We start from the raw sequence: 14,810 nt of genomic DNA on the forward strand, positions 1-14,810 counted from the left end.
AGCAGTGCTTGGCGCACAGTAAATGCTTAATACCATAATTATAATAATTATTAGATCTTTTCAGCATTCAGGTCAAGCGCTTAGTAAGGTGCTCTGCACACAGTAAGCGTTCAATAAATACGATCGAATGACTGAATAAAATTACAATCAACAGAATTGGTATTATATGGGGCACATGGGCCAGCAGCTTGAGAAGTGTAGTGAGGTATGCAACACCATCCTGACCTTAAGGAAAAACATTCAATTTTCATAAGAAAGTGATTTAAACCCCTTCTCCCCATCCCCCCCAGCACAATACTTACTAAATCTTCTTTAGTATAGCATTCAATGAGGTCACCAAAGAGATGACATCGCAGTGATGCCTGCTTCTGGTGACCTCTCAGGTAGTGTGGCCTCATGGAAAGAGCACAGGCTGGAAATTAGGGACCTGAGTTCTAAACCCAGCCCTACCACTATCCTAGGGTGTGATCTTGGGCAAGTCACTTAACTTCTCTGGGCTACAGTTTCTTCAACTGTAAAATGGGGATTCAGTGCTCGTTCTCGCTTCCACTTATACTGTGGGCCCCATGTGGGACAGGGAATGTGTCCAACCTGATCAGCTTGTATCTACTCCGGTGCTTAGAACGGTGCTTGACACAGAGTATACGCTAAACAAATACATGATTAAGGAACTGAAAGCAAGAGGATAGATTGAAATAGCGCAGGGAGATGAATGCATCGGTGACATGGAAACACCCCATTAGTGAGGTGGCTAGGGAGACGGCAGGACAGAGTGGGGAGAGGGATCAATCAGGAAAGGGCTCTCAGAGGAGGTGACTTTTTAAAGAAAGCTTTAAAGCGGGGGTAGGACATAGTTTGGTGACGCTAAATGGGGAAGGCGTTCTAAGTTAGGGAAAAAAGGGAGTTTTAACCTGGCTGTTAGGAAACTGTTTCGCCGATTAACTTGGGCATTGAGAATAAACATATGTAATAGTTACTGGTAGAAAATCTGCCACAAATGAAACAGAAGAGAGCACTTGTCGAGAGATGGAGGCTTATGGTCAAAAATCCTTTGAAAAGAATTAGAGAAAGCTAAAAATCTGAACCTACGGGGAAGATTTGGGACTCTGGATGAAAGATGTCACATCATTTTGAGATATCATCATCATCCTTATTATAAAGGTGAGAGTTGGAGTGAAAATGGCTCTCTCGACATGGAATAATGAAGAAAAGGTTGTTGGAGGCACCAGTATCGTAAGTGTTCATCTTAAAAGAAACAAATTAACGTGGCATTATTGCCTCTAGTTAACCATCTGCTCATTTTAAGGTGATTTACAGTGCCATAATGTACTCTCCTTACTTCTTAGACTTTCACTAATACGGCTTACAGTAGTGCACTACTTCGGCGCTCTTTGCTTCCCTTCACGCAGTCTTATTGATTCTAGGAATTTTCCACAAATAACTCCGTCTGCCTTCACATTTTGGGAAATAAGAAACTCCAGCCCCTCTGATTTGACCATCTGAAGACAACCGCATATACTTGAGTCTCTGCCTGAAAAATGATTAACTGAGCAAGGACTTTGGATGTGAAAGAAAGAATAGGCTTTATTTATCCAACTCTATAGCAATCCTGCTCAGGGGAAGAAAGTGGGGGGTGGCAGAAATGAAGAGACTTCCGAAGTCTCCTCTTTGCGTTGTTGTCTTTTGGCAGCTGATGTTCACAAAAAAAGATAGAGAAAGCAGTGTGGCCTAGGGGTCAGAAGGCCTCGGGTTCTAATCTAGCTCTGCCACTTGTGTGCTGTGGGATGTTGGGCAAGTAACTTCATTTCTATGTGCCTCAGTTCCATCATCTGTAAAATGAGGATTAATACTGTGAGCCCTATGTGGGACATGGACGGCATACAATCTGATTAGTGTCTATCTACCCCAGCAATTAGTACAGTGCCTGGCACCTAATAAGCTCTAAACAAATACCATTAGAAAATCTTCAGAGAGCTGTTCAATCGAAGGGATCCCAGTTTATCTCTCTGTTCAGCCCACTACCCAGTCCTGTGCGTCTAACTCGACCACCCTCTCTCCTGAATTAATCAGTGGTACTTGAGTGCTTGCTGAAGCTCACCAAACTCCCAACCACCTTTCTTTCACCCTTTGAAAATATCACCACCTTGAATAGCAATAACTGTGGTACTTCATAAGCCCTTACTATGTGCTCAGCTCTGCGGAAGATTGAAAATAAATCAAAGACATGGCCCATGGCCTATCTGGAGCTCACAATCTAAGGGAGGGGTAGAAGAGATATTGAATCTCCATTTCCAAAATGAGGAAACTGAGACACAGATAAATTAAGTGATGTGCCCAAGGTTAGCCAGATTAGAACCCAGGTCTCCGGATGTTAAGTTCTGTGTTCTTTCCACTGGACCGCACTCTTTCTCAAAAAGCATTCCCTGATTATTCCCACCTCTTTCTCATTAGCTCTCCCTTACCTTCTGGCCCACCAGCTACCTGTGCACACATAGATTTATCTGTTTATTTATCCTCTTGTGTCTTTTAATTGCATATCTTTCCTCATTCTTAACTATTATATACTAATCCCTGTAGGTCTCCTGGCTCCTCTGTTAGACCCTAAGCTCTTTAAGGGAAGAAATCATGTCTTTTTCCTCCTTTTCAGGTTCCCAAACTACCAACATGGTACACTGTCTAGTAGGGATGCTTAAACAATCCTGCTGGATATGGACCCTCAAGTCTTACATTTGCCTTAAGACTGTGAGCTCACTGTAGGAGAGGAATGTGTCTGTTATATTGTTATATTGAACTCTTCCCAGTGCTTAATATAATGCTCTGCACACTGTAAGTGCTCAATAAATAAGATTGAATGACATCTCTAAACTGAAAGTTCCTTGTTTTTTTTCCCTATGGTACTTGTGAGCAGGTAGCATGTCTACTAACTCTGTTATATTGTACTCTCCCAGTGAATACTCTCGATTTACGCGACTCTTTTCTAAGCGGATTCCTCACGAGTGTCCCATTATAGGATAGTTTCCCATTAAGAAGTAAGCTGACAGAGGGCAGGAATCTTGTGTCTTACTTCTGCTGGACCCTTCCAAAGGCTTGGGAACTGTGTTGCGCACCAGTCCATCAATCAAGGTTACTTATTGAGCACTTGCTGTCTGCTGAGCACTGTACTATACGCCTGAAAGAGTACGGTACAATAGGTTTGGTAGACACACTCCCTGCCCTGAAGGAGTTTACAGTCTAGCGGTACTCAAACACTGAGGGATGGATGATCTCTTAGCCCTGCTGCAGTTCTCAAACCAGGAGGGGTCTTGATAACCCAATTTTAGATGTAGTTGGCTCAATGCCTTTCTTAACTAGGCCCAGGCTTAGCTCAATCCTCTATTAATCAATCAGTGCTATTTATTGAGCACTTACTGTGTGCAGATCACTGGGCTAAATGCTTGGGAAAGTACAGTATAATATGAATCAGTGATACTTATTAAATGCAGATGATCTCTTAACTCTGCTGCAATTCTCAAACCAGGAGGGGTCTTGATGACACCATTTTAGAAATAGTTGGCTCAATGCCTTTCATAAACAGGCCCAGGCTTAGCTCAGTCCTCTATCAATCAATCAGTGCTATTTACTGAGCAGTTACCGTGTGCAGATCACTGGGGTAAATGCTTGGGAAAGTACAGTATAATATGAATCAGTGATACCTATTAAATGCTTATCGTGTGCAGGGCACTGTACTAAGACCTTGGGAGAGTACAGTATTTCAAAGTTGGTAAAGACATTCCCTGCCCATACTGAGTTTTGTTTTTTTTGATGGTAAACGTTAAATGCTTATTATGTGCCAGGCACTGTACTAAAAGCTGGGGTAGATACAAGATATCAGGTTGGACACAGTCCATGTCCCACATGGGGCTCACGGTCTTAATCTCCATTTTATAGATGAGGTTACTGAGGCACAGAGAAGTGAAGTGACTTGCCCACAGTCTAACAGCAGACAAGCAACAGAGCCGGGATTAGAGTCTAGAGTCCAGAAGTTTACAGTCTAGTGGTGGAGGTAAATGTGAAAATAAATTACAGATAGAGAAAGTAGTAGAATATAAGGACACTTACTTTTTTATGGTATCTGTTAAGCGCTTACTATGTCCCAGGCACCGTTCTAAGTAACTAATTAATTAATTAATGATGGCATTTGTTAAGCACCTACTATGCGCCAAGCACTGTTCTAAGCACTGGTGGGATACAAGGTAATCAGGTTGTCCCACAGGGGGCTCACAGTTTTAATCCCCATTTTCAAATGAGGGAACTGAGGCACAGAGAAGTTAAGTGACTTGCCCAAAGTCACACACCTGACAAGTGGGAGAACGGAGAATAGAACTCATGACCTCTGACTCCCAAGCCCATGCTCTTTCCAATGAGCCACGTGGGAGAGATGCAGAGTAATCCGGTAGGACACAGTCCATGTCCCTCATGGTGCTCACAGCCTCAATCCCCATTTTGCAGAGGAGCTAACTGAGGCACAGAGAAGTTAAGCAACTTGCCCAAGGTCACACAGCAGTCAAGTGGCAGAGCCAGAATTAGAACCCAGGTCCTTCTGATTCGCAGGGCAGTGCCTTATCCATCAGGCCATGCCACTTCAGTTCCACGGGGCTGGGTTGAGTATCAAAGTGCAGTTCCGTGGAGCTGGGGTGAGTATAAAAGTGCTTAAAGAGGTAGGCAGCCAAATGCACAAATACTGGTAAGGGGAAGAAGAATAGGAGAAAGAAATAAGTGCTTAGTCAGGGAAGGCCTCTGGAGTAGTGAACTGAATCCAGGTCAGTGTTTTTCCCCACCCCCGAAAGACATTTCCATTCTAAAAACTTCCTGCCTAGGGATATGATTTTTCCTAGGAAAATGAATGACACTGTTCAGAATTAAGTCGTCAGCTATTGAGATGGGTGCTCTGGCCTGAGGCACAGAGGCCCTTCAAGTCACAGATAATGAACTAGCCGATAGCCTGGCCAGGCTCTCTCCACATCAGAAGAGTGAGCAATTAGAGAGAGAGATTGCGGGAAGATGCTGAGATTGTGTATTTTATTGAGATCAAAGGTTTTCTTGGCGTGCTGATTAGTAGACAAGTCCTGACGGGAGGAAATATTTCTAATTCAAAGAGTTTGGCCCAGTGAGTCCGTCCATCTGAGCTCTATCTTGCTTCCCATAGGCTTCTGGGAACTGGCCAAATGCCATTCTGATGGAACAGGGGATGGGCCGTAGCAGGGAGGAAATACTCTGAGCCAGGCAGGCTTATGTGCCCAATCTAACTTCGCACCTCACAGACTATCACAGATCCCAAAGCGGGGATGCCAGACGTCACAGGTGAAAACAAGATGCTGCGACTCTTTAGGAGAAAAATGTTCTATGAAATCAGGATGTGATTCATCATTATTGTTGAAACTGTTGAAGCATAAGATAATGAAGGGTTTCATTACTGGGTGTAAGCTCCTTTTAGGCAGGGAATGTGTTTGTTAGATTGCAATATTGTACTTTCACTCTCCCCACCTTAAAAGCCTTACTGAAAGTGCATCACCTCCAAGGCCTTTCCCGTCTAAGTCCACATTTCCCCTACACCATCTCCTTTCTGCATTGTCCTTGTATTTGAATTTGCACCCTTTATTCATCTACCCTTAGCCCTACAGCATTTATAATAATAATAATGTTGGTATTTGTTAAGCGCTTACTATGTGCAGAGCACTGTTCTAAGCGCTGGGGGAGATAAAGGGTAATCAGATTGACCCACGTGAGGCTCACAGCCTTAACCCCCATTTTACAGATGAGGAAACTGAGGCACAGAGAAGTTAAATGACTTGCCCACAGTCACACGGCTGACAAGTGGCAGATCGGGGATTAGAACCCATGACCTCTGACTCCCAAGCCCTTGCTCTTTCCACTGAGCCACGCTGCTTCTCATATTCTTAATTTATTTAAATTCTGTGCCCCCCCATAAAACAACTCTGTTATATTGTACTCGCCTGGGAGTTAAGTACAGTGCTCTGCACACAGTAAGCCCTCCATAGATGCAATAGATTGATTACGGAAAAGCAGGATATCTCTGGTTGTAAAGACCCAAAGGGTGGGAGTCAAAGTCCTGAATGCGGATGCCCCTTTGGTTCTCTGGACCACAGAGGGTGAATCTCAGAGCCCTAATTTCTTCACCTGCAAACATTCTGCCAGCTCCTCAGGAAAGGAGTGATGATGCCCAAGGTGATAGAGGCGAAGGACAGAGAAACAGCATTGCCTAGCGGATAGAGTGTGGACCTGGGAATCTGAAGGACCTGGTTTTAATCCTGGCTCTACCACTTGTCTCCTGTGTGGCCTTGGTCAAGTTATTTCACTTCTCTGTGCCTCAGTTTCCTCAACTAAAAAATGGGGATTAAGACCGTGAGCCCCATGTGGGATGTGGACTGTGTCCAGCCTGAGAAACTTGTTTCTATTCTAGCATTTAGGGTACCTGGCACATAGTAAGCACTCAGCAAATACCATTTTTAAATAAGGATTTATAGCTTCGCAGAGATGCACCTGTTTGCCAAAGGTTCATGCTGATCAAACAGTCCATTACCTACAAAGGTTGTGAGCTAGAGGGGTGCAAATGGACAAGGAAAGAGAAAATGGATTCCAGAAGGGAAGCATGTCTTTCGGCAGCCTGACACAAGGCCAGTGATCATTAGGTTTCAGGCCAAATCAGTGGTACTATTTAAAGTATAAAAGAAAAAAGATGCATGTGACCTAAAAATAATGATTATGGTAATCATTAAACACGTGCTACATGTATCTACACTGTGGTAGGAATAACTTTACTAGATCAGACCCAGTTCCCGTCCCTCTCAGGATCAACAGTCTATCTTATAGCCATTTTACAGATGAGAAAACTGAAGTCCAATGAAGTGACTCGCCCAAGATTGCACAGTAGACTAGTGGTAAAGCTAAGACTTGAACCTAGGTACCCTGAGCCCCAGTCTCAGGCAATTTCCCCTACATCTCCTTACCTCCCAGAGGCGCTCAGAAAATTTACAATCTAATGGGGAAGACTGGCAAATAAACCTTATTTAAACATGTTGGGAATAGGAGAAATCAGTGTCAATCAATCTTACTTATACAGTGTGTAGAACACTAAACTAAGAGCTTGGAAGAATACAAATATAACAGAGTTGGTAGACATATTCCCTGCCCACCAGAAGCTTACAGTCTAGAGGGGAGACAGACATTCAAAGAAATTACAGATCTGTACTTAAAGTGTTGTGAGACTGAGAGTGGGGTGGATAAAGAGTATGCAGAAGGGAGAGGGAGTAGGGGAATAACAAGGATTGGCTAATTAATTGGATACAGCAGGAGGTAATAATAATGCTGGTATTTGTTAAGCACTTACTATGTGCAGAGCACTGTTCTAAGCGCTGAGGTAGATACAGGGTAATCAAGTTGTCCCCTGTGAGGTTCACAGTTAATCCCCACTTTACAGATGAGGCAACTTAGGCCCAGAGAAGTAGTATCTAACGGTATGAAACAACATGAAATAAATCACTGAATATGAAAAAAATACATATGTATATATGTGCTGAAGATAGGAACAAAATATATTAGTGCTCAGGATGGGTGCTGCATGAAGAACACGAGTGAAAGTGTGCAAACTAAAAGTTTACAGAGCTGAAGTGGCATTCCCAGAGCTAGGAGTGCCGGACTGACTGACGACACATCGGCCGTCTGGTTTTTAAGAGAACCCATCACCAAGAGCTGGAGGTACAACACTGATCTCATCCACCAGGCCTGATTTCATCAAATCAGTCAATCAATTGTATTTATGGTGCACTTACTGGGTGCAGAGCGTTGTACTAAGTACTCGGGAGGGACGCAGCATGGCCTAGTGAAAAGACCACGGGCTGGGAAGGTAGAGGGGACCCGGGTTCTAATCCCAGCTCTACCCCCTGTCTGCCGTGTGACCTTAGGCTAGTCGCTTCACTTCTCTATGCCTCAGTTTTCTCAATTATAAAATGGGGATCAAATCTGCGTTCTTCTCCTGCTTAGACGGGAAGACCCATGTGGGACAGAGACTGGCTCCAACCTGGGTAACTCGTATCTACCCCGGCTCTTAGAACAGGGCTCGACACATAGTAAGTGCTTCACAAATACAGTGATGATGATAATAACAATAGCAATAACAATCATAAATAATAAAAGTATCCCCACTAAGAGACCATTCCCTTCCGGCATCTGTCCAAGCGCACATGTTGACGCTGAAAGAGCAATTTGTTTATCAGCACGTTTCCAGTCCAGTTATTTTTCGGATGGCGATCAGCCCCCTCCCACCGCACCTTCTGACAGCTTGTTGGACAGGCCTATTCCTCAACCACTGCAAACTCCCTGAAAAACAGTGAGCTGTTCCTGTGGGAAACTGTGTTCTCCCATCCTCCAAATATCCCTAACATATTAAAAATGATGTCAGTAATCCAAGTACGATGCTTCTGCCAAAAGAAAAACAGAGAGAAAAATGACTTGGATCCATAATTCATAAAGTGGAGATGTATTTTTCAATTTAAAGGGAGAGACAAAACAGGTGAAGTCAGGAGCAAGCTTCATCTAGTCCAGGGACGTCCAACCGTGCGATCGATCAAACGGTGGCATTTATTGAGCGTTTACTGTGTGCAGAGCCCTGTACTAAGAATCTGGGAGAGTACAGTGTATCGGAGTTGGATGATATATTCCCGGTCCACAGTGAGCTCACAGTCTAGAGGGGGAGACGGACATTAAAATGAATTATGGATAAATTACGGGGTTAATGGGTACAAGTACAAGTGCAAGGAAGATGCAGAAGGGAGAGGGAGTAGGGGAAATGAGGACACAGTTGGGAAAGGCTTCTGGGAAATGTGATTTTAAAAAGGCTCTGACAGTGGGGAGACTGATAATCTGTCGGACGGGATGTGAAAATCTCATTCACCCCGAGCTGAGGGAAAGGGCCTTAGGCTTCACCCCAGACAAGGGGGATGGGTCATTCCAGCCTCTATGTCCCACTGGAATGTTCGGAACCTCGCAAGCTTCCCCGAGCAGACAGGGACCTGCCCTGCAGAATCCCTTTTATTGACGCAGCCATTTGGATAAGAGCTTTGCTCCTAGCTCCTTTTTTATGTTCTAGGCTGTTTTTATCCACAGAACTGATTCTGCTAGCTAGTGAATGGAGAGCTGTTTGCTTTCCATTATGGGTAATTTTTTTTTTTCCCTTTGGCCAAAATAAACACTCTTTACCTGCTTAATCCACCTGGCTATTTGGGGATATTACAGGGGCTTTTCCCCTATGCGTCAGATGGTCCCCGGAGTCTCGCCCTTGAAGTCTCAGGGGCACTGGAGGAAAGCACTCTTTTTCAGTATACAGGGTCTGTGAGAAAATGTTTGACTTCCGGGAGGGTGTTCGATCTCAGCAACTGGAGGCTTCAAGGACTAGAGAAGGAGCAGGGAAATCGCTCCCGGTTTAGGAGAGAGGCAGGTTGATGCTCAGTTATTCCAATAGCCTGGTAAGTGCGGGGATCACCACAGTGGAGGGGTATGAAACAGAAAGCAGTGCAGCCTAATGGAAAGAGCATGGCCCTCGGAGTCAGAAGGACCTGGGTTCTAATCCCTGTTCCACCACTTGTCTGCTGTGTGACTTTGGGCAACTCACTTCACTTCTCTGGGTCTCGGTTACCTCATTCGGAAAATGGGAATTAAGACCGTGAGCCCCAGGGGGGACATGGACTGTGTCCAACCCTATTAGCTTGTATCTACCCCACCACTTATCACAGTGCTTGGCTCGCAGTAAGCACTTAACAAATACCATAAATAAAGAAAGCACCTGCCCAGCAGTTAGACCTGGGTTCTAATTCCAGCTCCTCAACTCATCTGCCGTGTGATCCTGTCTGTCACTTTACTTCTCTGTGGTTCAGTGGCCTCATCTGTAAAATGGGCGTTCAGTACCCCCTCAGAACTGTGAGCTGCGTGTGAGTCAGGGACTGTGTCTGACCTGTCTTAAAAACCCCACTGCTTAGGATGGTGCTTGGCACTTCACCATGCCTCAGTTACCTTATCTGTAAATATGCATTAAGACTGTGAGCCCCATTCAGGTCAGGGACTGTGCCCAACCTGATTATCTTATATCTACCCCAGTGCTTAATACAGTGTCTGGCACACTGTAAGTGCTCAAGAAGTACCATAAAAAAACAAGTATCACAATTGATGATAATTATTATTATGGTATATTTTCAGCGCTTACTATGTGCCAAGCACTGTTCTAAACGCTGAGGTGAATGCAAGGTAATCAGATTGTCCCGAGTGGAGCTCACAGTCTCAAGCCCCATTTTACAGATGAGGTGAGTGAGGCACAGAGACGTCAAGTGACTTGCCCAGGGTGACAAAGCAGACAAGTGGCAAAACTGGGATTAGAACCCACAACTTCTGACTCCCAAGCCGGTGCTCTTGCCACTAGTCCATGCTGCTCCTTATTACTATTGTTGCTATTATTACTATTATTATTAGGAAAAGAGTGCTTAATGGGCCAGGCCGTCGGGGATGACGTTTTCTACCCAGGAGGTGGAAGACTCTCCAGGAATCCTGAAAAAAGTGGAATAATATGGGAAGCGAAGTCAGCAGTGGCTACCGAATCAGTTACCCTGGCAACTGCCCGCGGAGTTTCGGTCCTGCGGCAAGCACTGGCACGAGGTTAATAATATTAATAATGTTGGTATTTGTTGAGCGCTTACTATGTGCAGAGCACTGTTCTAAGCGCTGGGGTAGACACAGGGGAATCAGGTTGTCCCACGTGGGGCTCACCGTCTTAATCCCCATTTTACAGAGGAGGGAACTGAGGCCCAGAGAAGTGAAGTGATTCGCCCACAGTCACCCAGCTGACAAGTGGCAGAGCGGGGATTCGAACCCATGACCTCTGACTCCAAAGCCCGGGCTCTTTCCACTGAGCCATGCCGCTTCTCCAAGGTTGGGGTCACTTGGACTGTAAATAGGTCCTACACATCGGAGAGCTGGGGTACACGCTGTGACCAGCCGCCCCTCCGCCACCTCCTCACTCTTGGCACTCTGTGCCCCAGCGAGAACACGAACCAGGCGGGCAAGAGAAGGCACGACTGACACTGCCCAAACCACCGGTGCCACCATCAGTAAGTTCTTCCCCTTGATTCCATTTATTGCCACGGTTCTCGTCTGCCCGTCTCCCCCGATTAGACTGTAAACCCGTCAAAGGGCAGGGACTGTATCTGTTGCCGACTTGTACATTCCAAGCGCTTAGTGCAGTGCTCTGCACATAGTGAGCGCTCAATAAATACTATTCAATGAATGAATAAGTTCCTCCATGCAACTTCGCCGTCCTGAAGTCCTGAGGCTCGTCGGGCCTCCGCGATGGGAAACCCCATCCACATCAAGGATGGTGATTGCCTCAGGACCCCAAATCGTTGATGATCAATTCGAAATGGTTTATCAATCAATCATATTTATTGAGTGCTTACCTTGTGCGGGGCGCCGTACTAAGCGCTTGGGAGAATATAAGACAAAAATATAACGGACACATTCCCTGCCTACAGTGAGCTTACAGTCTACAGGGAAAAACACTGCCTGAGCAGCGGGAGATACGCTTATGGACAATTTAATTATATGAATAAATAAATAATGAATTTATGTTTATAAATTAAATAAGTCCTCTAGACTGTGAGCTCACTGTGGACAGGGATAGTCACTGCTCACTGTTGTACTGTACTCTCCCACCTTGTACAGTGCTCTGCACATAGTAAGCGCTTAATAAATACGATTGAATGAACGAATTAATATCTGTCTCCCCCTCTAGACTGTAAGCTAACTGTAGGCAGGGAAGGTATCTGCCAGCCCTGTTGTATTGTACTCTCCCAAGTGCTTAGTACAGTGCTCTGCACACAGTAAACACTCAGGAAATACCACTGATGAGGATGAGAATGATGCTGCTGCTGCTGCTAATGTTGATGATGATGAAAGGGAAGTCCATCTCCTCCAGGCTCTGGTACCATGTAGGCTTGCACTGGGAATGGTGATGGAGACACGGTTTCGCTCATCATCACTGAATCGATCAAGGGTATTTACTGAGTGCTTCCTGTGTGCTGAGTACTGTAGCGGGTGCTTGGGATAGAGCAATCCAACAGAGTCGGCAGGCACATTCCCTTCCCACAAGGAGCTTACAGTCAAGTGGGGAAGGTAGCATTAACCCTGGATCCTCCATAGCTGTACTTGTGGCCAGAGCCCCTGAAGCTCCTCTGCGACTTCAGGCCTTCCCCTTCAATCCCACCTCACAGCCGCCCACCACTGTGGCTTGGACCACTGGATTCTGCTCCTTGTGGGAGGGATTTTTTTTTTAAATGGTATTTAAGCTCTTACTATGTACCAGGCACTGTATTAAGCGCTGGAGTAGATATAAGCTATTCGGGTTGGACAAAGTCCGTGTCCCGCATGGGGCTCAGAGTCTTAAGCTCCATTTTACAGATGAGGTAACTGAGACACAGAGAATTCGAGTGACTTGCCCAAGACAACACGGCAGACAAGCGGTGGAGCTGGGACTAGAATGATGATGATGATGGTATTTGAGAAGCGCTCACTATGTGCCAAGCACTGTTCTAGGCGCTGGGGTAGATACCAGGTAATCAGGTTGTCCCACGTGGGGCTCACAGTCTTAATCCCCATTTTCCAGATGTGAGAACTGAGGCACAGAGAAGTTAAGTGACTTACCCAAGGTGACACTGCAGACAAGTGGCAGAGCTGGTATTAGAATCCACATCCTCTGACTCCCAAGCCCGTGCTCTTTCCACTAAGCCATGCTGTTTCTCTAGAACAGAGGTCCTTCCGATTCACAGGCCTGTGCTCTTTCCATTAGGGATCTACCAGCTCTGCTTTATTGAGCTTTCCCAAGCGCTCAGTACAGTGTTCTGCACATAGTAAGCGCTCAATAAATACTATTGAATGAATGAACATTTAGGACATCAGGACGATTCGGATGGAATGGATCTGGGATAGTCCTTCCTGGAGCTGGGAGGAGTCAGTTTGAGGGCCATTACCCCTGTTGCTTGGGGTTGAATTGGACTTGTTAATGGTAAATTTACTCCATTATCATTTCTCTATGTGACTTCTTTCCCTCATCCCATTTCCCCCATTGATCGATCACCAAATGTGTGCAGAGCCTCGTATTAACCACCTTCCGGGCGTGGAACTTTGTACTAAGCAACTTCTGGGTACAGAGCTACGTGCTAAGCGCCGTGTGAGGACTTAACTCTGTTCTAAGCACCTCTAAGTGCAGAACTCTGTACCAAGAGCTCGGGAAAGCACAATACAAGAGAGTTGGTAGACGCAATCCCTCCCCACGAGGAGCAGGTCCCAGGGCTCCAAGCTGCAATGGTGACCACAGAGCACCAGAGCAGGGACGCAGACGGTGTCTTGGGAGAGCAGAGCACCGGAGCAGGGAAGCAGACCCTCTCCTGGGAAAATAGAGTCCGAATGCCCCGTGGTGGAGAAGGAAACACTCTCCTGGGAGAACAGAACCCTAGAGTCCCAGAGCGGGAAGCAAGCACCCTCCAGGGAGAACAGAACCCCAGAGCCCCAGGGCGGGGACGCGGGCCGTCTCCTGGGAGAGCAGAGCCCCGGAGCCCCATAGTGGGGAAGGCGACACTCTCCTTGAGAACCGAAGTCCGGAGCCGGGAAGCAGACACTCTCCTGGGAGAACAGAACCCCAGAGCGGGGAAGCAGACACCTTTCTGGGAGAACAGAACCCCAGAGCCCCAGAGTTGGGAAGCGGACACACTCCTGGGAGAGCAGGGGAGTACATGTTTCTCTACTCCAACTCTTCCTTTTCACTCCTCTCAGGATACTGGACTCACTAAGCCTCACTCTCACCTCTCTAGACTCCTAATAATAATTATAGTACTTGCTTTTATAGTCCTTAAGTGCTGACTATTGTTAAGCACTATTCTAAGCACTGGGCTCGACACAAGATCATCGGGCTAGACCCAGTCCCTGTCCCACATGGGGCTCACAGTCTTAATTCCCATTTTACAGATAAGGTAACTGAGGCCCAGAAAAGTGAAGTGACTTGCCCAAGGTAACACTAGAACCCAGTGCCCTCTGACTCTCAGCCCCACGTCTATTCACTAAGCCATGCTGCTTCTACCATTTGATCACACCCTTCTCCTGACCTGGAACTCCACTCCTCTTTCACAGTCAACAGTGGGGCTGAGGAAGCACGGATACTGCACAGAACTGGGGGTTAAGAAACCTGAGTTCTAATCCCGGCTTCTCCGCTGGCCTGACTTATGGCCTTGGGCAAGCCATTTCACTTATCTGGGCCACGGTTTCCACCTCTGTACAATGGGGATCCCCTCTCAGGGTCGCACCTGGAGAGTTTCCAGTATTCTCCCAGTCACGACTACAGGAAGGAGAGTCAAGCAGAGGCCTACTCACTCCATTCCTAGCTTGGACAGTGGCTGGCGAGTGGCAGGGAATCTGCTACAAGTCAAAACTCACCTGTGTTGGGCAACAGCGGCACGGGAGAGGGTCGAGGGCGGAGACTGAATTTTACTGCATGGAAGGCGCGCTGCTTAGAGAAGCAGCGTGGCTCAGTGGAAAGAGCCCGGGCTTGGGAGTCAGAGGTCATGGGTTCGAATCCCGGCTCTGCCACTTGTCAGCTGTGTGACTGTGGCCAAGTCACTTAACTTCTCTGGGCCTCAGTCACCTCATCTGTAAAATGGGGATGAAGACTGTGAGCCTCACGTGGGACCACCTGATTACCCTGCATCTACCCCAGCGCT

General features: G+C 46.4%; 1 non-coding gene across 1 annotated transcript; it reads left to right on the forward strand.

The window, feature by feature from the left end:
• The first annotated feature begins 14,378 nt into the window (after window positions 1–14,378).
• LOC114812709 lies at window positions 14,379–14,516 on the forward strand. Its single transcript, XR_003760360.1, has one exon. It is a non-coding gene; the product is annotated as a small nucleolar RNA SNORA7 (small nucleolar RNA).
• The last annotated feature ends 294 nt before the right edge of the window (window positions 14,517–14,810 follow it).

The sequence above is a fragment of the Ornithorhynchus anatinus genome, chromosome 5, assembly GCF_004115215.2.
Source record: "Ornithorhynchus anatinus isolate Pmale09 chromosome 5, mOrnAna1.pri.v4, whole genome shotgun sequence".
NCBI lineage: Eukaryota > Metazoa > Chordata > Mammalia > Monotremata > Ornithorhynchidae > Ornithorhynchus > Ornithorhynchus anatinus.